The sequence below is a fragment of the Ictidomys tridecemlineatus genome, chromosome 2 (assembly GCF_052094955.1).
Source record: "Ictidomys tridecemlineatus isolate mIctTri1 chromosome 2, mIctTri1.hap1, whole genome shotgun sequence".
Taxonomy (NCBI): domain Eukaryota; kingdom Metazoa; phylum Chordata; class Mammalia; order Rodentia; family Sciuridae; genus Ictidomys; species Ictidomys tridecemlineatus.
Window position 1 is genome coordinate 229,856,335 of NC_135478.1, and position 25,083 is coordinate 229,881,417.

The window sequence follows — 25,083 nt, forward strand, 5'->3', positions numbered from 1 at the left end:
AAGTTTTTCCCATTATTTATTCACGTGTTTTTCTGGCCCTCTTTGGAACTTCCAATACCAAGTACAAAGCTGAGTGAGTCCACCCCCATGGTCCACTAGTGCTCTTTTAGTTTTTAAAAACATCTGACCTGTTTCCTATTAGGTAGCTTTTGTTGTTGAGCGTTGGTGCCCTCAGTCCTTTGGTGCCTTCACTGATCCCTTCACCTGCAATGTCTGATCTGCCACTAATCCTTCCAGTGTGTTTTTCATCTCAGGCATTGTGGTTTCCATTTCTAGAAATTCCATCTGGGTAGTTTTCTGTCTCTGGTGACTCTCCTTCCAGAACCGGTGAGGATAGTTGTAAGTCCTGCTCTCCTGTGCTAACATTTTGTCTGTTCCACATCAATATGACTGATGGACTAGTCTCATGTGTCTAGGCATCTTGCCTCTTGCATCCCTGGTAATTTCGATTAAATACCAAATACTGAATTTTACCTTGTTGGATGCTGTATATTTTTGTATTTCTGTAAATCTTCTTAAATTTTGTTCTGGAATGCAATGCAGTTAGTTGGCTTGTTTTATAACTTGTTGGGTGGCTCTGGAGTAGAGCTCGTTAGGGGGTCGTTGTTCCCTTTACTGAATGCTCTGCTCAGGGGCTGTGGATGTTTTCCAGACAGGCCTGTGGGAGCAGCATTGTTTCAGGACCTGCGTGGGCACTGGGAATGGCCCTAACCCTTCCACATGGTCTTTCTCTGGGGCAAGCCCCTTTCTATGTGCAGAGTTGGTCAGTACTCTGAGTGTTCTCTAGATTTCTCAAGTTTCCTTTCTCAAGTTTCTGGTCCTCTGCCCTGGGCACTCTGGCCACCCAGTCACCTAACTCTTGTCTCCAGTCCTCTGGACACTGGCTGGACCCCTCCCTGCACTGCCCCTGGGAAGCTCCCTCTGGGGGTCTGCCCAAGCCAGCACAGGGCCCAGGACCTCCTTCCATCTTTCAGGGTCTCTGTCCTGCATTGCCTGAGGCCCAGGTTCTTGAGGACCATTGTCTATGTATTTTCTCCTTTCCCCATCTCTCTTCTTGATGACTTCATTTGGGCCATAGCGTAAGTCCACAGTATTCCATTCACAGTTTTTACTCACTTACTGATTTCCAATACCAGGAGGATTCCCCTCTCGGCCCAGGACCCTGGTCTCAGTCTCTTCTGTCCCTCTGTCCTCTCTGCTGCTCTCCTGCAGGCTGCTCCGGGTGTCCTCCTGCTCAGATTTCCTTGATCTGGCAATTTCCCCTGTGGGCTGGGTTTTACCCCTTAGAATGGTCAGTTTGTGCCTAATCACTGGAAGAGGGACGAGTGCAGCCTCGGGCTGAGCTTCTCCAGGGTGTGGATGCGGCCTCGGGGGCCCCTGGTTTGCAGCCTGGGTTCGTCATTCCTTAGACCCACCCCAGGCGTGACCTGGCTGGACGCTCAGGCAGTTCCACCCTGCTTGCCCTGCACAGGAGTAGGAGAGACCACAGGGTGGGCCACCACCAGCTGACTTTGGTGGCCTATTGCCAGTCTCTGGGGCTGCTCTGGCTGGTCGTCTACCCTGGAAACAGCCCACGCAGAGCAAGGTAGGGGAGAGGAGAGGGCCCAACTGGAAAGGACGCCATCCCCCTTTGTTACTCCTGGCCCGACCAGGCCTGTCCCCTCACATGGACCCTGCCACACTGCCCACTTGAGGATGCTCCCCTCGGCTGCTGTCAGCTGCTCCATGTCCACCCCAGTGCCAGCTTGGAGGTGGTGACATGAGAGGCTCAGCCACGCCCAGTTGTTCTTGACTTCTCAGACTTGTTTCTTCCTTGGCAGATAGCTTAATTATTTAACTACATGAGTCTCTTGAATTGTAATTCTAAGCTTTTATTCATGATCCTGACTCCAATTGGCAATCAGCAGGTAGAAAGTGTTCCAATTAGAAAAATCAAATTAATTCTTTTTTAAATAAGGAGGAAACACTACTTATCCTGTACTCCGGGGAAGTAGAAATGAGGTGGAATTCTTAAAATGAAAGGGACAATTATATCTCCCTCATTTATACCATCTTCTCTCCCTCTCTCTCTCCGTCCCCACCCCTCTCTCTCTCTCTCTCCTTCTCCAACCTCCCCTCCATGTTCTCTATTCCCTAAAGCCCAAGAAATTACGGGGGAAGGAATTATTCCATGTATCGTCCTCCCCACTGAAGTCCTGCCACGACTGTGCCCTTGGAGTGGATCATAGATTAGAACGTCAAGTCCTTAAGTTCAGGCACATGGTGTGGATATGAGAAGACAGGAGCCGTGACTGAGCCACACTCCTCCCTCCTGGTTGATGGGCGAAGGAAGCCCTGCAGAACGCTTCGGTGCTTGGAACCTCTTGTCCTCCTTCTCTCCTGGGCCCTGTCCACCCTCTTTCTAATGGAAGATCCCCTCTGGGCGTCTGTTCTCTTAGAACATGTTTAATGGAATCCTGTGATTCTGCCTGAAGGCAAGCCCCTAAGAATCCATGCCGGCTGCTTGGTTCGACCAGGCTAGACGCAGCTCGGAGGTCACGTTCAACTTCACAGCTACATTCAGAAACAGAAACACCACTAGGCCGAGAAGGCTGAGATTCTGGGCTTTCCACTATTCCTATGAATACGTGGTGACGTCCTGTGGAAGTGGGTTTCTGATGATGACTCTGTGTCCACTCCTTTTGCTGCTCATTTCTGCAGCCAGTTGGTGGCTTTGGTCTCAGACAAAAATTACTTAAAAATCACCATTTTGGTGAATGTCTTGTGGGCTTATTTTGGGCTTTAGCTCCCAACAATGCATGATTTTCTAAACATCTAATGATTTACCGTGTGAAACCAAAACACTATGTTGTATTTTAAGAACATCATAGATCCTGGATCACTCATTATTCCATTTGGGAAGAATCCTCCGAGCAAGGATTAGAACAGCAACCTAGAATCCCAGACGACAGTGATCTTTGCCGACCTGAGAAGCTGAGTACCCAATACTCCCAATCTCCGAAGGTCGGGGAGGAGGACAAGAAAGGGTCTCCAGGCACTGGAGATGTAAACAACAATAATGGGATTTTCCAATCATGCCAACCCAAGGTAACTCAAAGATGAAGAAAGGAAGGTTCTGTGTGTGTGTGTGCTCTACCGTACACACAGGCACGCGCGCGCACACACACACACACACACACACACACACAGCACTATTAGACAACCAGGAGGCTTTTTGGCAATTGAATAAAGAAGCCATGGTGCCATCTTGTTCCAGGCTAAGTGGGTCTTGGAGCAGTCTCAGTGTTAACTTTAGAAGCTGAGGGCTGGATCTTTTGATAGTTTAGACTCTAGTAGTTCCAAGTGATGAGGAAGACTTAAGAAATAAATACAGGATATGACTCCTAAAGACTAGTAACAGAGAAGACACCCACACCCCTGTAACTCGGGTCCTCCTGCAGGAAAGCTTGTTTGGAAGGGCCTGGGTACAAGTGACGAGTGGAGAACAGCTGTCGGTGAGCGGCTGTGAGCCAAAGTGTTGGCAACCCCCAGGGCACCTGAGCCTGGCAACGAGAGCGCCAGAAACAGCATCCGAGCCTCGTCCAGACCTTGGGCTCCCTGGCGGCTTTCAGTCCCCTCTTGCCCTCTCCCCGAGCACCTGACTGTAGCTGAGGCCGATTTCCACACCCCTACATACCACCGAGGCCCAGAGGTGAAAGAGGTGTCCAAACTCAGACGCCCCCTTGAGCAGACCCGTCCTGAGCCTGGCCTCTGAGCTCTCTCCATGTCACGCCGTCTCTCAGCACGGACAGGACATCTCTGGGTAACTCCTGTCTCCCCTCATCGCCAAACCCCCAGGGGTCATCTCTAAGGGACCCGACTTTCCTCCACTGTTTCTCCAACCCGTTTCTCCCCAGCCTCCCCACCCTTAAGACCAGGCCCCCCGTGGCCGTCCTGCTTCTTGAGGGAGGTCCTCGGGGTTCCCTTCTCTGACCTCTCGGCAGCACATCACCCCTGTGAGAGACAGACGATCCCCCGCCCTCCAAGATGTCCCGCCCAAGAATCCGAGAATCGGATCCGAGTCTGTGGATCTGTTGGGCTACACGGACAGGGGAGCGAAGGCAGCGGAGGACGTAAATGAGGGGAGTGAGGTGGACACGAGCGACAGGCCCAACACCAGCACCAGAGGACCACACCCCGAGGAATGGGCCGACGCCGTGAGGCAGAGAGGGCGAGGGCCGCGGTGGCTCAGAGCGGAGGACACTTCTGCAGATGCACAATGATTCAGCACCAAAGACCCCCACGTCTAGGATATTAATGGAGTTCTCTGAGCAACGGGAAATGGCCCAAGGTGAAATCCTGACTCCACCGGGAAGACCAGCACCAGAACAGCCACCACACAGGAAACACAGCAGAACGTCGACTTGCCCTTGAGTCCAGAGAGACGTCTGCATCCTGGAGTCACCACACACGGGCAAGATGAGACAGCAAGGGGACAGCGTCCCGCTGGCAAGAGACAGGAGGACGCCACTGAAAAGCCCCGACTCTCCATGCTGTGCCGCACCACAACTGGACCTTAGGTGACAGTGAGTGGCAGATGTAGACCCCAAGCAGAAGAGAGCACCACAGCAACACCAGAAATAAGAATGTGCGGCATCTAAAGATCCCGCGAAGGAGATAAAGTACAATCACCAATGAATCAGCCAAAGAAGACAGAGAGACAAGGAGCAGATGAAGGAGAGTCTAAATGACACAGAGAGTGACACGGCAGCTCCAATCCCACCCTGGTGACCGTCACACCAGACACAGAGGGTCTAAAGTGGATAGAACACAGGGACCAGGAGCAATGTGTGGCCAGGTGCCAAGACACCTGGACTAGACAAAGACAGTCTTCAACAAACCACGCTGAGGAGACCGGGCATCCACACGCGAGTGAGAAACCCGGTCCTCGCCTGAGACCCTGGGCAGAACGGATCCTATGTGAATCAAACCACTGAACCTAACAGCTGAACTGCAAGAGAGAGAAGATAGTCACATCGCTGAGTTCATTGATAATTCTTGAATATGACACCCAAAGCACACAAAAATAAAAGAAAAAACAGACAAATTAGAATCCATCAAAAGTAGACGATTTTAGACACCAAAGGACAAGCCACTGAGTCAGAGAAACGAATTGCAAATCATACACCTGGTGGGAGGTCCATCCAGTATAACAAGGAGCTTCACATCTGAAGACAAGAAAAGCAATAGCCCAACACAAAAATGGGCAGAGGGCTTGCACGGGCATCTCTCTAAGGTACACAAATGGCCAGTGTCACATCATCCGTCATCACAGGGACGCAAGTCAGCATCACAGTGACACCCACTTCACAGGCACCAGGAGGGCTGTGTGCAGTGATGACAGTGCTGGCAAGGTTGTGGGGAGACTGGCATGGCTGTGGGTGGCCAGCCTTGGGAGAAAACTGGGCAGCAGTGCCTGAGAAGGCTGAACGCAGGAGCACCCACCACACAGGAGCACCCACCACGCAGGAGCACCCACCACGCAGAAGCACTCACCTTGCAGGAACACCCACCACGCAGGAGCACGCACCACGCAGGAGCACCCACCACGCAGGAGCACGCACCACGCAGGAGCACGCACCACGCAGGAGCACCCACCACGCAGGAGCACCCACCACACAGCAGGGCTGCCTCTGAGTGGATGCCCCACAGAACCTCAAGCTGGGGCTTGGACAGGTACGTGCACACCTGTGTTCATTACTCCAAAAGCTGGAGACAAGCCAAATGTCTATTGACAGCCCAGCAGGCCTCTATAAAGGACGCATATCGCATGATTCCACTGAGGAACCTAGAGGAGCCAACGTGACGGAGACAGAAATTAGAAAGGTGGTTGCCAGGGCTGGGGAAGGGGAGGATGAGGAGCCACCATGTACTGGGTGCAGTTTCTGTTTGGGATGATAAGAAATTCTACACATGGATGGCGTTGATGGTTGTGCATCACGGTGGACATGCCCTGAGCTGTGTGCTTAAACTGGTACAGAGGAAAAAGTGTACGTTCTATATACACATACTTTACACAATAAAAACGGAAACATATATCTGATTGCTCTAAATACCCTAAATAAGAGACAGAGACTGTTAGACCACATTGAAAAAACAAGACCAAAGTGGGATTAGAATACACGTTGCTTAGAAGGAAACTACTTGAAACAATAAAAGGTTAAGGGCTAGGGTGTGGGTGGCTCAGTGGTAGAGCGCTTGCCTTGCATGTGTGAAGCACTGGGTTCAATTTTCAGCTCCACATTAAAATAAATGAATGAAATAAAGGTCCATCAACAACCAAAAAAAATAGAAAATAAATAAAAATATAAAAGGTTAAAAATAATGGGATTGAAAATATGTATCAGGTTAATGGTAGTCAAAACGAAGCCGAAGTAGATCCATAAACTAGACAACAGAGCAGAAGTCTCGGCACCTCTTGGTTCCCCGGTGCTGTGTGACGGTGCTGGCAGCACCTCTGGGTGCAGTGTCCAGCTGAGGGTCTGGGCGCCCCACCTGAGTTCTTCTGGGCAGGCCTCTGGGGCTACCTCTTGCCTCCTCCTGGCCCCTGTAACCTCAGGGACAAAGTCACATGCTGTCTGCACATGCTCATGCAGGGCTCGTCACCTTGGCCACTCTCCGTTGGCTGGAAGCCCGTCGCAGGTCCTGCCCACAGTCAGGGTGGGAGTGAGCACAGGAGGGCAGGAAGTCCTGGGCCCTTCCACAGAACGTCCAACACGGGGTTCAGCGTGGGGAACGCCCTGCCCAGGCCTGTTCGGTCATGGGGGCTCCTGGTGCTGTTGAGATCTTTTGCAGCCTCACTGATGTCCTGTCCACTCACTCTACGAATTATTGAGAAAGAGGAGTTGAAATTTCAAACTATCAAGGAAATGCAATTTTCAGTTGAAACCTTTCCACAATGCAACCTCCAGGCTCAGGACACGTCACTTATGAATACTTCAGATACCTGAGAAAAACAACTACAACTCCAGGCAGACTCCCCTGGAAGGCCAGGAGGACGCCTTGCTGACCGGTCAATAGAGTCATCGTCGTTCCTGTACCACAGTCAGCCCAGCAACAACCCGTCAACGGCCCCACAACCACAGGTGCCAAACTGACAAATAAACCCAGCCATGCAAAAGGCCGAGGCGCCATGACTAAACGCGGTTCCCCACGAAGGCAAAGTTGTTGGGGCCTTAAAAATGGAGCCTCTGTAGTTCATCTTACCACCCCCTGAAACCATGCTCTATGATCATCTCACAGGTCAGGCATTGCACAAAACCCAACCACCATCCACCGGTGGAAAACAGAGTCGCCCCACGAGGGGCAGCAAGAGCCTCCCCCACCTGAGGGGGCGTCTGGGAGGGATCAGAAGCCGCCCCGGGCTGCTGGCGAGAGCAGGTGGGGCCCTTGCGCAGGATCGGGCCCAGGGCAGCCGCTGTCAAGCCCGGGTTCAACATGGCACTCAGGCCCCCACCGTGCAGCCGGCCAGAAGGTGGAGTTGTACTTCTCCAGGTGGAAAACTGGGGGGAGTTCAACTGCATTTGTTATCAGACAGTGCGATTCCCTGTCGATACGATGCCCTATCCGGGAAAACCTACGGAGCCAACCAAAGCACCCCTGGACGTGAGCTCAGCAGGGCTGCAGAACATGAGGTCCACGTCGTGGGGTGAACTGCGCCCCTCACACCCCCCGCACCGCAGTCTGCAGCTGTGGGCGGAAGTGAGGACTTTTAAAAGACAAACCCAACGTGAGGTCTTTAGCCTGGCCCTACCCAAGCTGACCGGTGTCCTTGCGTGGAGATGTGATTTGGACACAGACTTGTGCACACGGGAAAGACCCTGTGGGGTCAAGGGAGAGGAGGTCTGTCAGCCAGCCCCCCGAAACCAGCCCACCACCCGCTTCAGTGGGATTTCTCCAAACCCTAAGGCCCAAGAATCAGTCTCTGTCCTTTAAGCCACCTGATCTATGGGATGTTTTGTTATGGGAGCTCCGGAAAAGGGATGAAATGTGCGTAAAGCATCTGTATTTCTCTAGGTGAATAGTTAGAAATTGAAGTGAATGAAGAAAACGGGCTCACTTACTATAGATCAGAACATGAAACAAAACACTCAGGGGAAAAATCAACAAATGGGCAAAGTCTCTGCCTCCAGAGTTCACCCTGTGCTAAGAGAAAAGAAGAATTAAGTCTGTGAAGAGAGACCGTGGCTTAGCGGGTCTAGGGCCACCAAGGCAGTTCTGTCCAGCCGACCTCCACAGCACGGGGCTGTCTTCACGCCCACGGACGCCGGTTCTGGTGGCCTTTGGGCCTGTCCCTGTCCTTCCTCAAGCTCTTCCTGACTTCCTAGCACCACGAGGTCAGCAGGCTCATATTGCCTGCCCCTCACTGGGCCCTTCCCTGGATCAGCCGTTCCTCTCCACACGGGATGGTGGTAGAAACCAAGACCTGGCCACAGAGCTCACTGCCTCCAGGTGTCCCAGCTTCTCGGCAGACAAAGCGAGAAAGTATGTGAAAACCCACACAGAGACACGCAGCCTGGCCAGCCAAGTGGTCATCCAGCCAGAACACGCGAACCTCGTCCCAGCTACGAGCTCCATCCCAGGACAGAGCTGCAGGGTCACCTCTGAACAGCAGCGCTCAGCCTCGGAGCTGTTCTGTTAAGTAAAAACACAACGTCCAGGGGGTGGCTCAAGCCCTCAGAGCCAAGGACACACCAAGGGAAGGAGCAGCCCGCAGGCCTGGGGACAGGTGCCCCGGGGAACGTCCTGCTGCTGCTCCCGCTGTGTTCACAGAACGCGCCTTTCCAGCTCTGTGACTGCACAGTGTGTTCTTGACGCCTGCTTCATGGAGGACGCTTGTCGGCCACTGAAGTTCAGAAGCTGATTAAGGAAACCAGACCCCACCCTCCAGGAGCCCACCAAAAAGAGGTGATGAGACAGACAGACGGACACACACACGCACACGTGCCAAGAGAACCCGGGAAGACAGGCAGCTGAGAGTGCGGAGCTGATTCAGCCTGGCCTCGAGCACACAGCACCTAATGCTCAGTGGGTGCTTGAAAACTCCTTTCTGGTGGAATGTGAGACCCGGCCCTCCCAGGAGGAGACAGGCGGACCCACTGGCCTCCTGAGCCTCACAGCACTGAAGGCAGAGTGTCCCTCGAAGTCCAAGGAAGCAGCGCCTCCTCAGAGAGTTCCAGAGCCCCACTTTCCTCTCCGACACGTCTCCTCCCTGGGCTCGGCCGACTTGAAGATGGCTCACGTGGACCGTGCATCCCAGCGCTGCTGTGTGCCTTCTCGGATGACAGCTTCCAGCTCCTCCTGTCCAGCAAGAGCAGGAAGTGGCCATCGGCTGTCTGGGAGCTCAGAGAGTCCTCTGCAGCCTGGACCTCTAGGCACAGCCTGGGAACGGGGTGGGGTCTCTGGGCAACGTGTGGGTCTGGGGCGGGTGTGCAACGAAAGCATGAGCTCTGACGGTCCTCTGCGGGCCCCGAGGCACACGCACAGAGGCAGGAGGAAGGGGCGTGTGGCCATGAGGAGGTGCCTCCACACTTCCTGGGTCCTCGCCTGCTGGGTCTGGGCCCCCCCGGAGTTCTGGGACTCCCTCCAGTGTCCACCACATTTGTGTGTTGCCTCTGGTGACCTCGGTGCCTTTCCTACTCAGGGAACAGGGCCACTGGGCCACTGCCCAGCCAAACCCCTGGTGCCTGGTGGCCAGCAGTGCTGCTGGACTCGAGTCCAGTCAGGCAGGAGAGCTGCTCCCTGTACTATTTCCCTGAACCGCCCTCCGTGCGTGGACCGGCGCCTCCCAGCTCTGCGGAGAGAGGTCCTTGCAGTTTCCACCCACAACCTGCACACACATTAGAGGGAGGGGCCTGGGCTGACGAGGTCGGTCCTGTCGGCCCCGAGCAGCTAAATGCTGCAGAGAGAGTGACCGAGAAGCACAAGGTGCAGGCCCGACCATGACCACGCCAGAGTCCAGGCGAGGGCCAGGAGAGCGCAGGAGCTGCCCCGGGCTTGAAGCTCACCCCGTGCACGATCCCCAGTGACTTCTGGAGTCCAGTCTCTAAGGGGTCAGAGAAGAAGGCTGCAGCCAAATGTCCTGGACTGAGAGCCGGGAAACTGGGTTCTGACCCTGTGCTGGCGCTGGCTCAGTAGGAGTTCAGACATCATCAGAACACGTTGGATTAAAGGGGAATCGACAGTGCCTACCCCACCCCCTGGCGCCTGGTGGCCAGCAGTGCTGCTGGACTCGAGCAGCAACCACCAGCTCGGCCACACACCGGGGATTCCCAGGGTTCACTTTGTTTTATACATGAGTTAGATCATCTGCTGGTTATTCAGTGGCCACAGGCCACGTGAGAATCTCTTGAAAGATGTGGGGCCTTGCTCCAGAGCCGTGCCGGGTGCACACCCCACCCAAGGTCGCGGTTCCCCTGAGTCCCAGTTAGGTTCACTTAGAACTTCCTGGTTTTCAAAGTGCTTTCTTCTCTATTAGTTCATATCACTCTTGTCTTTAAATGGGATAAACGTGTTCAGCAGCTGGAGACCTAAAACCCCACCCTGATTTAAGGTCTGAAAGAAGAAGGTATCTACAGCCACCCACCTCAGACTCTGCGGCTCAGGGACCTGGGGTGGCCGTAAAACAGGTGCCTGCTGCTGATTTATTATCCAGACAGCAGGCCTGAAGGAAAAGCCAGGTGCTCGGCCGGGCAGGGCTTAGTTTTGATTCAATTCTTCATCTCAAAACCGTTGACAGTGGAAAGCGTCTGGAACAATAAATGTGCTAACAGAGAGCCACCTCGGCCGCCAGGCTGCCCAGGGGACACGGGCAGAAGCCCGTCTGGGGCACTCACACGGGAGGAAGGCATCTTAGTGGCAGCTTGGCCTCGCGAGTGGGGGGTCCCGGCACCCCACCGGGGCCCGGCGAGGGGCCTGCAGGGGGTGGGGGCTGAGGTCTCATTAACACCCCAGAGGAAGAGGGCCGCTCCTCAGAGAGGCCCAGAACAATTACAGGGTGGCCGGATGAATGCAAAGGGGAACGATGATGGATTCCCCTCGTATCGGGAGCAATCAGCATAATTTATTTCCAAATCAGCAGAGAGGCACGGAGGCAGGCGCGCCCGGCGCAGGGGCAGGCGGTGTGACAGAAATTGTTTTTTAAGCAGTTGCCCTCTGAAAATATTAGCCTCTCCCTGACACGCAGCATAATGAGGCCTGATTATCTGTCAGGCCTGTGAAATCAGGAGTCCTCGTGGACCCCTGGGAGCCGGCTGCGCCTGCCCTTTCCGGGGCCTTCCGTGTCTTCCTCTTATCTCCTTCTTTGTTCTCATTATCGACGCCCGACGCCCTTTGCTCTGCCCTGTAAGTCCCTCTCCTCCTGTCCCTCAGAGGAGCATGCTCCTCCCTGCACCCACTGTGCGGGGGGCCCAGGAAGAGCCCACCCGGGGCCGAGCCCGAGGGGTACTGGGCACCGTGGAGGCCGAGTGCGTTCTGACGAGTACTGCTCTGTGGGAGCAGCCCTGGGGATGGCGCCCACCAGGAGGGCAGAGGAGGGACCGCGAGACCACCGGGGAGGTGGCCGTCCCTTCCCAGCATGCCTTATCTACTTGTGGGAGCGATGAGAAAGAGGGGACCGTGCTTTCCCGGGGTGGGGCTGCAGCCAGGGAACACATTTGAATCACGGTGGAATCGACAGTGCTCCCCACAGCAACCAACAGTCTGCTACCCCCCCGGGCTTCCCAGGGCTCACTTTGATTTGTACATTGAGTGAGTTTCTCTGCTGGTTGTCACAGGCCACTTGAGAAGGTAAGGTGAGGGCTGGAGTGAGCAAGTCCAGTGGGGAGCACGCCCCCGAGCCGAGGTCCCCCGGGCTCCTTTCTCTGGTGCTCCCTGCCTGGAGGCAGGAATGCACTAGCGCAGGGTCCATTGTCCCACGTCCACTGCCCTGTCTCAGCAGCGCCTGGCCACAGGCAGGACAGCAGCGGAGCCAGATCCCCTGAGGTGAGCACGCGCCACCCATCCTCCTGGGCTGTCGAGAAGGTCCCTTAGCTTCAGGATTCCTTCGCTCCTTCAGTACAGAGCCGACTTGACCTGGAGGATTTGAGCCGAGAAGAGGTGGGTCTGCAACATCAGGAGACCTACAGGCTCAGCCACGGAGAGACTCCCCTTCCCCTCCATGGCAGGCACGCTACACGGGGCCCACGGGGTTCTGCGGGCTGAGTCGGGAGGGTCCGCTGTACCAGCCCCACAGCCACACCCCCCTGCGCCTTCTGTGTGCCCAGACTGTCATGGTGGTGAAGGGACAGCTCACGCTGTCCGCAGCCCGTTGAGGAGAAGGAGCAGCACGTGTGCAATGCCAAGTGGCACCAAGGTGGCTCCAGCCAGCTGCCCGTCCTGCGTTCAGCCTGATCCGACAGCCAGGCTCCAGCCCTGGGAGAGGAGAGGCAGCCGGCTCCCCCCTGGAAACCGCCTACACTCTCCGCCCTCTCCTTCGGAAGTGTGCTGTTTGTTGATCAGCTGGAGCCGTTTGATGAATCTCTCCTTCCATCCCAAGACACGTGAAGTCTCCTCCTCTGCCATCCAAGTGAAGGGGCAGCCTCCCCACGGGACACTGCTGTGCCCTCACTGGCTGGCCCAGGGGTGGGACCGAGATTCCACCTCCTGAGGAGCTGCTGCTGCCGGCTGGTGGGGGCGGATCTCACTAGCCTGGGCTGCCGGAAACCCAGGGCGTCTTTCCACGCACTCCTTCATTTTCATAACTAGGTGGACTCTAAAACACGACTTTTTCCAGCTGTGCGAGGTGTTCATTGCCAACTAAAACTGTTCCTGTTTGAGGTGTAAATCGATGTGCCCTGTGTAATGGGCTCCATCAGTCCATGCGTCTGCAGCCTTACGTAGTCACCCTCTCCTTATCTGTGAGAAGCTAAGATGTGTCCAGCGTCAGGAGTGCTGTTGGAGCTAGGAATCCCGGAGATCCCCGAGCCGAGCACCAGGCCTGCACTACTGGCCTGCACACCTGAGCCTCCTGCACTTCAGCCACACGGCCCTTCTCCCGGCCCCACCTGGCAACCACTGCTCTGCGCCTCGGAGCTCAGCGAGTAGGGATCCTGCACACAGGGAGGGAGAGGATCTGCCTTGCTGTGTCTACTTGGTCTTTGCAAATGGTGGGATTCCCTTCCCGGTGAAGGCCGGATGGTGCTCCGTGGTCTGCACAGGTCACCCTTCCTCCACCCTGCCACCCACTGTGAACAGTGCCACAGTCAGCAGGGGAGCGCAGCTGCCTCCTCCACGTCCTGACTTCCTTTCCTTCAGTGGACACAGGACAGTGCTGACACGTGCAGCATGTGTTGAAGATCCTCCAAGCCGTGCCCACGTTCACGTCCAACAGCACACACCTCCCCTCTCTCGCATCCGGCCTTTTTGGTAGGAGCCTTTCTAACAGGGTGACTTGGTGTGTCATTGTGGTTTGATCCCTGATCACTAGCGATGCGGGGTAGAGTTTCTTATGACTGTTCATAGGTGTCTTTGGAGAAATATCTATTCAAGTGCTCGGACCATTATTTAATTGGGTTATTTGTCTGACCTGGTTTTGCTACTGGTTAGAGGTCCTCGTGCGTCTTGGATGCTGAGAGCTCATCACATATGAAGGTGTTTTTCAGATTCCACGGGTTGTGTCTTCCCTTTCCTGTTTCTCTGGCTGTACAGAAGCTTTTCCGGCTTGATAAAAATCCTACTTGTCTACTTTGTCTGTTGTCTGTGCTTTGGGGTCATGTCCAAACTGTGTGTGTGTTTTCATATTTATCTCCCTCAAGTTATTTTTAAAATTTCCCTTTGAATTTCTTCTTTGACCTATTATTTATCCAAGAATGTGTTGATTAATCTTGACCTTTGTATTAACTTTCCAATATTCCGATACTTATTTCCGGGATTACAATATTCACTTCATACCACTGTGTTCAGCAAGATGCAATGTGGCCCGACCTGCGCTCCGTCCTGGACGACCCGGTGCCCACTCCTGCCGTTGTCCTCTGTGTCTGGGAGGCCCAGGGGACCACAGTGCTGTTCAGTTTCTGTCTGAACAGCTCTCTGTGCTGACTGCAGGTATTAAGACCTCTGTATCACTGTGCGGCTGCCGCTTCTCCCTGGGTTTCTGCTTTCCTGTTCAGGAGCTCCGTGACGGAAGGCATATATCTAGAACTGTGACGTCACTCTTGATGAGTCGATCCCTCCATCTTTGCACAGCAGCCGTCTCGGGCTCCTGTGATGGCTTTTGACTCAGAGCCAGTTTGTCCAACGTGACTGTGAACGGTCGCCACCCCCAGGACTAGCTTCTTCCACCCCTTCACCTTCAGCGTCTGTGTCTTTAAAGCTGAGTGAGTCTCTGGAAGGGGGCACATTGTTTGATCTTGTTTGGGTTTTGCTTTGATCATTCAGATACTCTGTGTCTTTTGATTGAAGAATTTAATCCATTTATATTTAAAGTACTTATTGTTAAATGAGGACTTACCATCCCAGGCTATTGTTTTCTGAATGTTTGCAGATCCTTTGTTTCTTTCCTCCTTTTTTGAGGACTTCCTTTGTGACATATGCTTTGATTCCTTTATCTCTTATATCTCTTGCAGACTCTTTCTTTGTAGCTACTATAAGGTTAACATAAAATATCCTATGGCTATAACAGTCTATTTTTTAGGCTGATAACTCTGGTCACATACAAAGCCTTATGATTTTACTTCTCTTTCACCAAGACTTTTATGTTATTGATGTCTCAATTTACATATTTTGTTGTATTTATCCATTAATAAATCATGTGGTCACAGTTATCAACATGATCATTGTAGTAATAGAGCATTCTGAGTTTGACTCTACCCTTACCTTTACCAGTGAGTTTTGTACTTTCATAAGTCTTCATCTTACTAATCCTTTCATTTCAACCTTAAGAATCCTTTCTACAATCTCTTGTAAGGTGAGGCCAGTGTTGATGACCTTCTCAGCTCGTCTGTGAAAACCCTTATCTTCCCTTCATCTCTGAAGGACGGCTCCCCCCACCACAGACACGGATCACATCATTCCACTCGCTCCTGGCCTTCCAGGTTTCTTTTGAAAAATCTATGGATCATCTTATGGGTGCCTTTTTGCATAGGACAAGTCTCTTGATATTACATTTTTTCATTCAGTTTATTCTACTCTTCACTTCCAGAGTTTCTCTTTGGTTCTTTTTGTGGTCTCGGTGTGGTTTTTGAACGTCTTGTTTTGCTCATGCATTATTTTCCTCATCAGCCAAGCCAGCGGCTAAGAACCCAGTTACTTTTCCATAGTGCAGCACCTCAGTGTTCGAGCTAGTAAGCCTCCACCCGCCCCCCCCCCCCCCCCGCCAGAGATAGCCTGGCCGCCTACCTGTGCTGGTGCATGGTCCACCGAGACTCACGCATGCCGTCTGCAGGAACCGCAGGTCGTCAGCTCCGAGGGCTGTGGGGAGAGGCACGTGGAACGCTGGGGGCATGCTGGCTGCTTGGAGGGAGAGCCACAGGTGACAGGTGACATGCACTGCATGGACCACGGCAGGCCTCTGGGTGGAGTCCATGAGACAACCAGTAGAAGCCGCAGGCCTCTGTGGAGTTCCACACCCAGCTGCTGTGAGCCCTGCGCCTTTTCCCTGCTTCTGGCTGCACCAGGTACTGAGCCGTCCAGTCCCCTCAGTGTCCCGGGTGGGGGAGAAAGAAGCAGCCCCTTGAGCACCTGGAACAGCTTTCTTGTGGCACCACGCTGTGCCCCTTTTGGGGGAGGGTGAGTGGGTGCAGGGAAACTCTTCTTGTGACCCTTCAATGTGCGTATTCCGGGGTGTTCAGGATGGTAGAGCCTCTGCAGGGGACACGGGGGCTACCAGGACACTCTTCCCCGCTGGGCTTCAACATCAGCGTTTCTGTTGGGGGTGAGGCTAGAACTTACTGGAGAGCAGGCCTCGCCCAGCAGGGAGCCGTGGAGGCTGGGAGAGAGGGGGTGCTCTCGGCCTCTGGTGCCGACCCTGAAATCCACAGGGCGCAGCAGGACCTAGGTGACCATCAAGTGGAGTCACCAGCGCAGCCTGACACCGAAGGCAGGCTGGACTCCCTCTGGGCAGCCTAGACGGGCACGCCGCTGCCCTCCTCCACCTCCTAGGGGCGCTGGGGGGGGGGGGGGCAGAGCTCCCTCACACACAGCCCAGGTGGCACGCGGCACGGCCCAGGGTCCCTTCTGCTTCCTCGTGCGCACCACAGCCACCGCGCGCCACTGAGGGGATCGGCATCTGGCGCAGTGTGGCAGCTCTCGGTTCCTGTGCAGCCCCCTGCCCTGGAGATGGACAGGCTCCCCACTGAGCCACCTGGAAATGGGCTTCCAGATGACAGGGCAGGGGCTCTGTGTCTGTGTGTGTCTGAGCGTGTGCACGCGTGTGTTCACAAATCGGCACAAAAAGAAATGGTAGTTGTTTACACACAGTAGACACTGATCGTTGATTTGAGGTCGGGAATACCACCTATCTAACTCTAATAAGTGAACTTAAATCTTTGTTTTCCAAAAACTGTGTGGAAAGTGACTCTGCTTCAACACAGGCACAGTGGCAGGATCAGCTCAGTGTCACTCTCCAGACACAGGCGCAGGGGGCTGAGGCAGCCGCACAGCTTCTTGACAAAGTTACGCTGGGTCCTACACACGCTGCGTCAGGTTCACGCGGCGCCACGGGATCATGCGACTCGACAGAGTTTCTGAGCCGGGGACCCTTCAAAACTTCAACAAATGGTCTAATTTCATCATCCCACCAAAAAAGGGCGGAGGGGGGAGGGGGAGGGGGGGAGAAGAAGGAGAAGGGGCGGAAGAAGAAGAAACAATACACATGGAAGCAGACATCAGCATTCAATTCAGAAGGCTCCAGGGCCAGCAGACTCCGACCTTCAAGTCAAGGCCCCATCGCCTCAGAGGCTGGGGACAGGGTGTTGCTGTGTCCGCTGGGCGACGGGCTCTCCTCCGACAGAGGCTCAGGGCTGCTGCTGGGGGGGCCGGGGTTGAAGCGGCGCGTGGCCGTGTGCTGGCGGGCTGCACGTGTGGGCTCTTGGTGCCCAGAACTGACCTAGTGGACCTTTCTGTCGTAGAGGCCCTCCAAGGGCATCAGGAGTGGTCAGCCAGCACTCCTCATGGTCCTCCACTCGGCCGCCCTGATTGGTGCCCACCTGTGAGAGCGGGCTCTCTTCCCCCTCCCCCGGTCAGCGCTCCTGGCCTTTGTGATAACAAGGGTCCTCACTGAGTAAGCGGGTGTTTCATGGTGGTTTAGAGCTGGTCTCCCTGGTGATTCCTGAGGACATCCAGGGGAGCTGCCCTGCCATCTGCAATCCCCCAGCCGGGCCCTGTGCCCCCGAGGGAGACACCTGCACTGCAGGGTGGCAGCACCGCTCACCACACCAGACGCGAGCAGGCCGGCGTCCATCCCTGGAGGAGGACAAGGCAGATGCGGTCCACGTACACCACGCAGACTCTCCAGCCACAGGGAAGAACGGGATCCTGTCAACACGCGGTGTGGATGGAAATGGAGACCATGGTGCTAAAGGAATTAAGCCAGCCAGAGGCAGAGGCCGAATGATCCCCAGGGTGGACCTGACGGTCAGTCTCATGGAAGTGGAGAGTAGAATGGTGGTTTTGGAGGCCAAGGAGGCAAGGGAGGGAGGCCAGGGAGGGAGGCCAGGGAGGCTGACCAGTGGGGGCAAGTCAGATAGGAGGAGCCTGCTCTGGCATAGGTGGCACAGCAGGGTGACCGTGGACAAGGAGGGAGTTGTCTATGCTAAAAGCAAGTCTTTTTGATATTTCATCATAAAGAAATGTTCTGCATTTGAGGAGATGCATGTTTAACCTGGTTTAAACATTATGCAATGTAGGCATGGTCAAAATCACATGTACCCCAGTAATATGTACATTTTTTATGGTTTTATGGACCAGTTAAAATAAATCTGAATTAAACATTTTAAGATGTTTTTTCTTTGATTATATGTGTAAAAGGATCAAGTCAGATGCCCAGGTGCATTTCTCGTGCCACGCAGACATTTCTTTATGTATTTGTTTCCTTTTTTTTTTTTGCAATAATCCCTCAGAGTTATTTAGTTTACTGTTAATAGAAGATTATCAAAAGAGCATTTATAACTCAGCGTGGTAGCAGCCGGGGATTTAATTCTAATATTTCTAGAAATGTGTTTAAAAAGCTGTGTGCTTATGTGTGTGTGTGTATCTCCGTCCACATGAACACACAGACGCTGGGTTTTGTTCAGTTTAATGCTATAATCTCACTGGAAAAAAGCACCTGCGCAAAATAAAAATCTCAAAGAATGGGTCAATAGCCATTGAGAACAGTGTTGGAACAGGTGTTGCATGAAGATCTTTGATCTCATAGACCCTTTTAAAAGTGTCAGAGACAAAGTACGTGTCTACGTCAAAGAGAAAACCCCGCCACGTATTGTTTCCTGAGGTAGAGAGGTTTTTTGATCAATGCAAACTTTGCTCTATTGCCTGATATTTCAAGGGAGCCAGTTGAAAGAACAAAAGCCAAGGGAATTAGATGCAGGGACACTATTCTTCCTTGAACCACAGATGCCACAGGAAGAGGAATGATGAGCAAGGAGAGAGTCCCAGGTACGTCCCAGAAACTAAGCCAGGACCTAGACACGTGTCTACCGTGACGTGCTGCGGCCGTCCGAGCCTGCTCTGCAAGCAGAGAGCCGTGTGCAGCCAAGGTAGGCTGCTGGGGCGCGGTACAGGGGCGTGGGAAAGCAAGGGCTTCCCAGAGCACCCCAAGCCAGGCACCTGGAGCTCAGGGCCACCTGAAAGATGGAACACTGAAGGACCCAGAGAGCTGGCACGGACGGGGGCTGTGAAGAATATTTACTACGTGACAAATTTAAACAGAATTTGAACTATACTGGTATATTTATTCTAAATGTTCGTGTAAAATATTTTCTTTACGTTTATTTTTAAATAGAATTCTTTTGGCAAGAGTTACATTTCTGGAACAAAATGAAAGTTATCAGGAAGAGCGGCACTGTCTGCATTTTCACGAAGCCCCTGTGTGTGCCGGGCGGACGGCTGGGCCCCAGGGTGCCTGCACACTCCGGCTCTGGGATGCAGTGTTTTGGCTGAGGTCTGTGCGAGAGCCGAGCCGCTCCCGGGCCTGTACAGAGGGTCCCTGACGGAAGAAGGTTCAACGGGGGATTTTTTTTTACTTTATATTATGATGGTGAGAACGTGATGTGCATTCAGTGGAAACCGGCCTTAGAATTCTGAGTTTGATCTTTTCCTGGGCAAGGCTGGGCGGCCGTGGTGAGCTGGTCCCGGGGCAGCCTGTCACGGGGTGCTGTGGAGCTGACCCGCGGTGCTCCATGGTGAGGCGGGCCCTGTGTGTTCCCAGTCACGGTGTTTGCAGCTTCTGAGGGTGTGTCGGGGCACACTCCGTCCTTCATGGCCTCTCCAGACCGTCACGGGCTCTTTCCTTTGACAAGTGGTCGTTCTGTAAACTTCATGGCTCTTTTCACGGGTACATGACAGTAGAATCCATTTTGGTGTAATCATACCAGCACGGAGTGCATCTTACTCCAGTTAGGGCCCCGTCTTGTGGGTGCACCCAATGGTGAGATGTACACAGGAAAGTGATGTCGGTCCATCCACTGTGGCTCCTTCTCCTGTCCCCCTCCCTTCCTCTCATTCCCCTTGTCTGATCCACTGAACTTCTATTCTCCCCTTTTCCCCCTTATTGTGGGTCACAATTCCCAATAACTAAGCTATGGAGCTATCCCAGGCGCTCTTCAACAGATGAATGAATAAAAAAAATATGGTACACACACACACAATGGAATATTACTTGGCCACAAAGAAGAATGACTCTGTGACATTTGCCAGTAAATGGATGGATCTGGAGACTATCAGGCTAGGTGAAATAAGCAATCAGTTTTTAAAGATCAATTGCAATGTAGCTACTCCTGTAATCCCAGTGACTCGGGAGTTGGAGGCAGGAGGATCACAAGTGTGAGACCAGCCTCAGCAACTTAGCTAGACCCTGTCTCAAAGCAAAAAATGAAAAGAGCTAAGTTGCTGGGGCTGGCCTCACACTTGTGATCCTCCTGCCTCCAATCCCTGGTACAAAAAAAAAAAAAAATCAGTTGCACGTGAAACTATTTCAATGAAGTCTCTTGGTCCCTTATCTAACTTCAATGGCCTTTGACCCACCATGATTTTGTGACCTTGCACATTTTCGCTTATCTACTGAGTTGTGAAGGTCTTCTGAATGTCTTCTCTTATTATATAATAATATCTCCACTGACGGCATCAGAAGTGTCTCTTAGCATTGGAGAGCTGTCAAGTTCATGGCAGCAAATCACATTTCCCCAAATTCTGGCTTTCCCCTGGAAGGTTGGATTTCATTACTGGCAATAAGCGCCTCCCGCTGCTGTCCTTGCCGTGAAGGCTCACTCCGCTTGTTTAGAGAAAAGCAATCAACAGATATTGGATTCTGAGTGAGCACAGCGTGCGGCTGGCTCTGCGGCCAACTGGAGGCAGCGTGAAGGCCAGCCCTGAAACTCGGTCCCCAGGGGCTTTACTCAGCAACCGTCACGGGAGCTGCAGCCGGGGCCCGGGCTACTCCCCGTGACCCACACGGCGTGAGAAGGGTGGGCACTCTGGGGTTGCCACCCAAGACACTCAACAGCGTCACTGCTTTGTCAAAACAATTTCTAGTGCAACTGGTATTTCTGTGGGTTTGTTTCCCTGGATGAGTGTGACAGTGTCAAAGGCCGTGACTGCGCACCCCGCTCTGTGGCCAACACTCTGCGGTCCACTGTGACTGGTGCCAGGGGCAGCCTTTTCACCACTGCCGGAGAGGCAAGGAGTGTCCAGCACTTTATAAAAGTAGTCTTCATCCTGCGGGTCGTCTGCAGGGGCCCGGGGTCCCGGGGGTCTCAGATGACCTTGGAGAACACTGACGTCCACAGGAGACGGTGCATCACCCCAGCGTCCCCTGGAGGCCCCAGAGGCTCCTGGAGGAAGAGGAGTCTTCATATGAGCAGCAGGAAGGTGCATGAGAGCTGCCCATGAGGGAAGGGGCGCCGGGTTCTGGACCAAGAACGTTCCCAAAGGATGGTGTGAAGACCACGTCCCCGTGCAGCCAGGTCCAGAGGCGGGCCTTGGGGGTGGGATTAGATCAGAGGGTCCGACCTCATGGGTGGCTTAATCCCTGACGGCTGAATGGACTGGCGGAAGGTGGGTCACTGGGGGTGTGCCTGGGAGCGCTCAGGAATCCCCCTGCTCCTCGTGTGCTCCCTCCTCCCCCTCCCCCTCCCCCTCCCCATCCTCCTCCCTCCCTGCCTCCATCCTTCCTGGGTGCCAGGAGCCGAGCACCTTCCTCTGCCATGTCCTCGGCCAGATGCTCTGCCTCAGGCCCAGAGCGACGGAGCCACCAACCTGCACTGAGACCAGAGCCAAGCCGTCCTCCTTGAAGCTGGGCTTCTCGGGGCAATGGTCCCCGCCAGGCAAAGCTGACGGCCACCGGTGACAAAGGGGCACCCAGCTGCCAGGGAAGAGGGCCTGACGCAGGGGCTCGCGTCCCACCGTCTCACCGGCTGCTCCACCTGACCCCGTTGTTCTCTGTAAAACAGGGTGTTGACCGCTGCCCCGCACACGTGAGTCCGAGGGCCAGCACTCGTCCAGTGTCAGCTGCATCTGAGCCTGGGAGTCCGTCTGTCGTAGACTTGAATCCAAGAAAGAAGTAAGGAGGCAGAACAGGGTAGCTGAGTGCTTGGATTAAGTACCCGTGAACTCCTCCTCACCTGACAGCTTCAGAGCCTGGGTGACAAAGGCTCCCATGTCTGATAAAGCCAGCTCCCCAGAATGCCACCAGGAGTTCCCACGCCTGTGCATCGATCACCAAACGTCACTTGGGAGACGAGACTCCAGGATAGCTCGGGTCATCAAGCTCAGAGGCCCTGTGGACACCAAAGCAATTGAAGCACCTCACAGAGGGGCTTTCTTTGTATATTGGGCTGCGTCGTTGTTTCATGGTCTCTCAAAAGTCAGTGCACATGGTCTGCACTGATTTTAAAGCAAGTTGCTGTATTTTCAGGTTAAATTTCCAAATATCTATGTTTGTGCTTTATTTTTAATTAAAAAAAAATAGACTATGCATTATAGGAGGGACCCACAATCTGAAATGGATGCCACGTTCCAGGGAGTTTGTGGGCTGCTGGGCTTGCAGAGGAGACCCAGCCACAGCACCCGCACTCACGGTCTTCCCAGTTTCAGGCTCTCTGTGGCTGAGTCTTATTTGATTTAGCCCCAAAGGTTCCCTGAAATCCTGCCGGGAGCAGAACACCCTGGGGTCCCCTACACCCCAGAACCCGCCAGTCCTCTCAGTGTGCAGACGTGCATTGAAACAGCTTGGAGACTGGGCCTGGAGATTCGGAGGTGTGGCCCCCTTATCTCTGCCCTGTACCCAGCAGGGTCTTCTCCCCCACGAGACTTTTCACAAACCTTCCAGTTGAGATCAGTCACCTGCTATTCTGTGGGTCCCAAACGCTTCCTGGCCTTGATCACTCCAAACGTCACCCACCGACCTGTGTGTTCTGCTGTTGTTCCTCTAGATGCCACTGGCCACCACCTGAGTGGCTGCTGGCCACTTATGTCTCCAGTCACATTATGAGTTTCCTGCAGAAAGATATTGTCTCTTTGATATTTGTTTGTCTCAGAAAATAACAAAGTAGGTCTTCCAAAAACTTGCTTAAAATTGTGTGAAGTAGTTTCTCTCATGGTCAAGTGACCAGGAGTGTGACGAAACCAGCACTGGAACCCAGACCTGCTGGCTCAGTCTGTCGCTCACTGATGTTTCCTGTACAGAACACCCACAAGACAGCTCCATTTCAGCAGCTGTAAACACTGCCACCAGCAGCTGTCAATCCAGTCAAAAGAAAGCTCCAGGAACCCTCACAAAAGATGTCCATCACCAAGGCCCCCCACCCACATGGTACACATCACAGGCCGAGTCAGCGCCAAGAGCCCCTTACTAATGGAAACCAAGAAATACTAGCAGATGCCATCAGATACCAAGCAGGTACCCAGACACCACCAGAGCCCATCAGACACAATCAGATACTGCTCATAGACCAAATGTATACCCACAGACACCAACGGAGCCCATCAGACACCTTCAGGTAGTACCCAGATATCACAGATGCCATCAGATGTCCAACACACCCACCGACACAAGAGAGTCCACTGCACACCATGCCATCCTACCCAGACACCAACAGATACCCAACATGCACCCACAGACACAAGAGAGCCCACTGCACACCATGCCCTGCTACCCAGACACCAACAGATACCCAACATGCACCCACAGACACAAGAGAGCCCACTGCACACCATGCCATCCTACCCAGACACCAACAGATACCCAACATGCACCCAGAGACACCAAGAGAGTCCACTGGACACCATGCCATCCTTCCCAGACACCAACAGATACCCAACATGCACCCACAGACACCAAGAGAGTCCAGTAGACACCATGCCCTGCTACCCAGACACCAACAGATACCCAACATGCACCCACAGACACCAAGAGAGTCCAGTAGACACCATGCCCTGCTACCCAGACACCAACAGATACCCAACATGCACCCACAGACACCAAGAGAGTCCAGTAGACACCATGCCATCCTACCCAGACACCAACAGATACCCAATATGCACCCACAGACACCAAGAGAGTCCACTGCACACCATGCCCTGCTACCCAGACACCAACAGATACCCAACATGCACCCACAGACACAAGAGAGCCCACTAGACAACATGCCCTGCTACCCAGACACCAACAGATACCCAACATGCACCCACAGACACCAAGAGAGCCCACTGCACACCATGCCCTGCTACCCAGACACCAACAGATACCCAACATGCACCCACAGACACCAAGAGAGTCCACTGCACACCATGCCCTGCTACCCAGACACCAACAGATACCCAACATACACCCACAGACACAAGAGAGCCCACTGCACACCATGCCCTGCTACCCAGACACCAACAGATACCCAACATGCACCCCCAGACACAAGAGAGCCCACTGCACACCATGCCCTGCTACCCAGACACCAACAGATACCCAACATGCACCCACAGACACAAGAGAGCCCACTGCACACCATGCCATCCTACCCAGACACCAACAGATACCCAGCATGCACCCAGAGACACCAAGAGAGTCCACTGGACACCATGCCATCCTTCCCAGACACCAACAGATACCCAACATGCACCCACAGACACCAAGAGAGTCCAGTAGACACCATGCCCTGCTACCCAGACACCAACAGATACCCAACATGCACCCACAGACACCAAGAGAGTCCAGTAGACACCATGCCATCCTACCCAGACACCAACAGATACCCAACATGCACCCACAGACACCAAGAGAGTCCACTGCACACCATGCCCTGCTACCCAGACACCAACAGATACCCAACATGCACCCACAGACACAAGAGAGCCCACTAGACAACATGCCCTGCTACCCAGACACCAACAGATACCCAACATGCACCCACAGACACAAGAGAGCCCACTGCACACCATGCCCTGCTACCCAGACACCAACAGATACCCAACATGTACCCACAGACACCAAGAGAGCCCACTGCACACCATGCCCTGCTACCCAGACACCAACAGATACCCAACATGCACCCACAGACACCAAGAGAGTCCACTGCACACCATGCCCTGCTACCCAGACACCAACAGATACCCAACATACACCCACAGACACAAGAGAGCCCACTGCACACCATGCCCTGCTACCCAGACACCAACAGATACCCAACATGCACCCCCAGACACAAGAGAGCCCACTGCACACCATGCCCTGCTACCCAGACACCAACAGATACCCAACATGCACCCACAGACACAAGAGAGCCCACTGCACACCATGCCATCCTACCCAGACACCAACAGATACCCAACATGCACCCACAGACACCAAGAGAGTCCACT

The 25,083-nt window shown here is 53.8% G+C and overlaps 1 long non-coding RNA gene across 1 annotated transcript; it reads left to right on the top strand.

Moving 5' to 3' along the window:
• Positions 1–20,317: 20,317 nt before the first annotated feature.
• LOC144375516 (uncharacterized) lies at positions 20,318–22,539 on the top strand. The gene is made up of 2 exons (XR_013435557.1): positions 20,318–21,194; positions 21,681–22,539. It is a non-coding gene; the product is annotated as an uncharacterized LOC144375516 (long non-coding RNA).
• Positions 22,540–25,083: the final 2,544 nt, after the last annotated feature.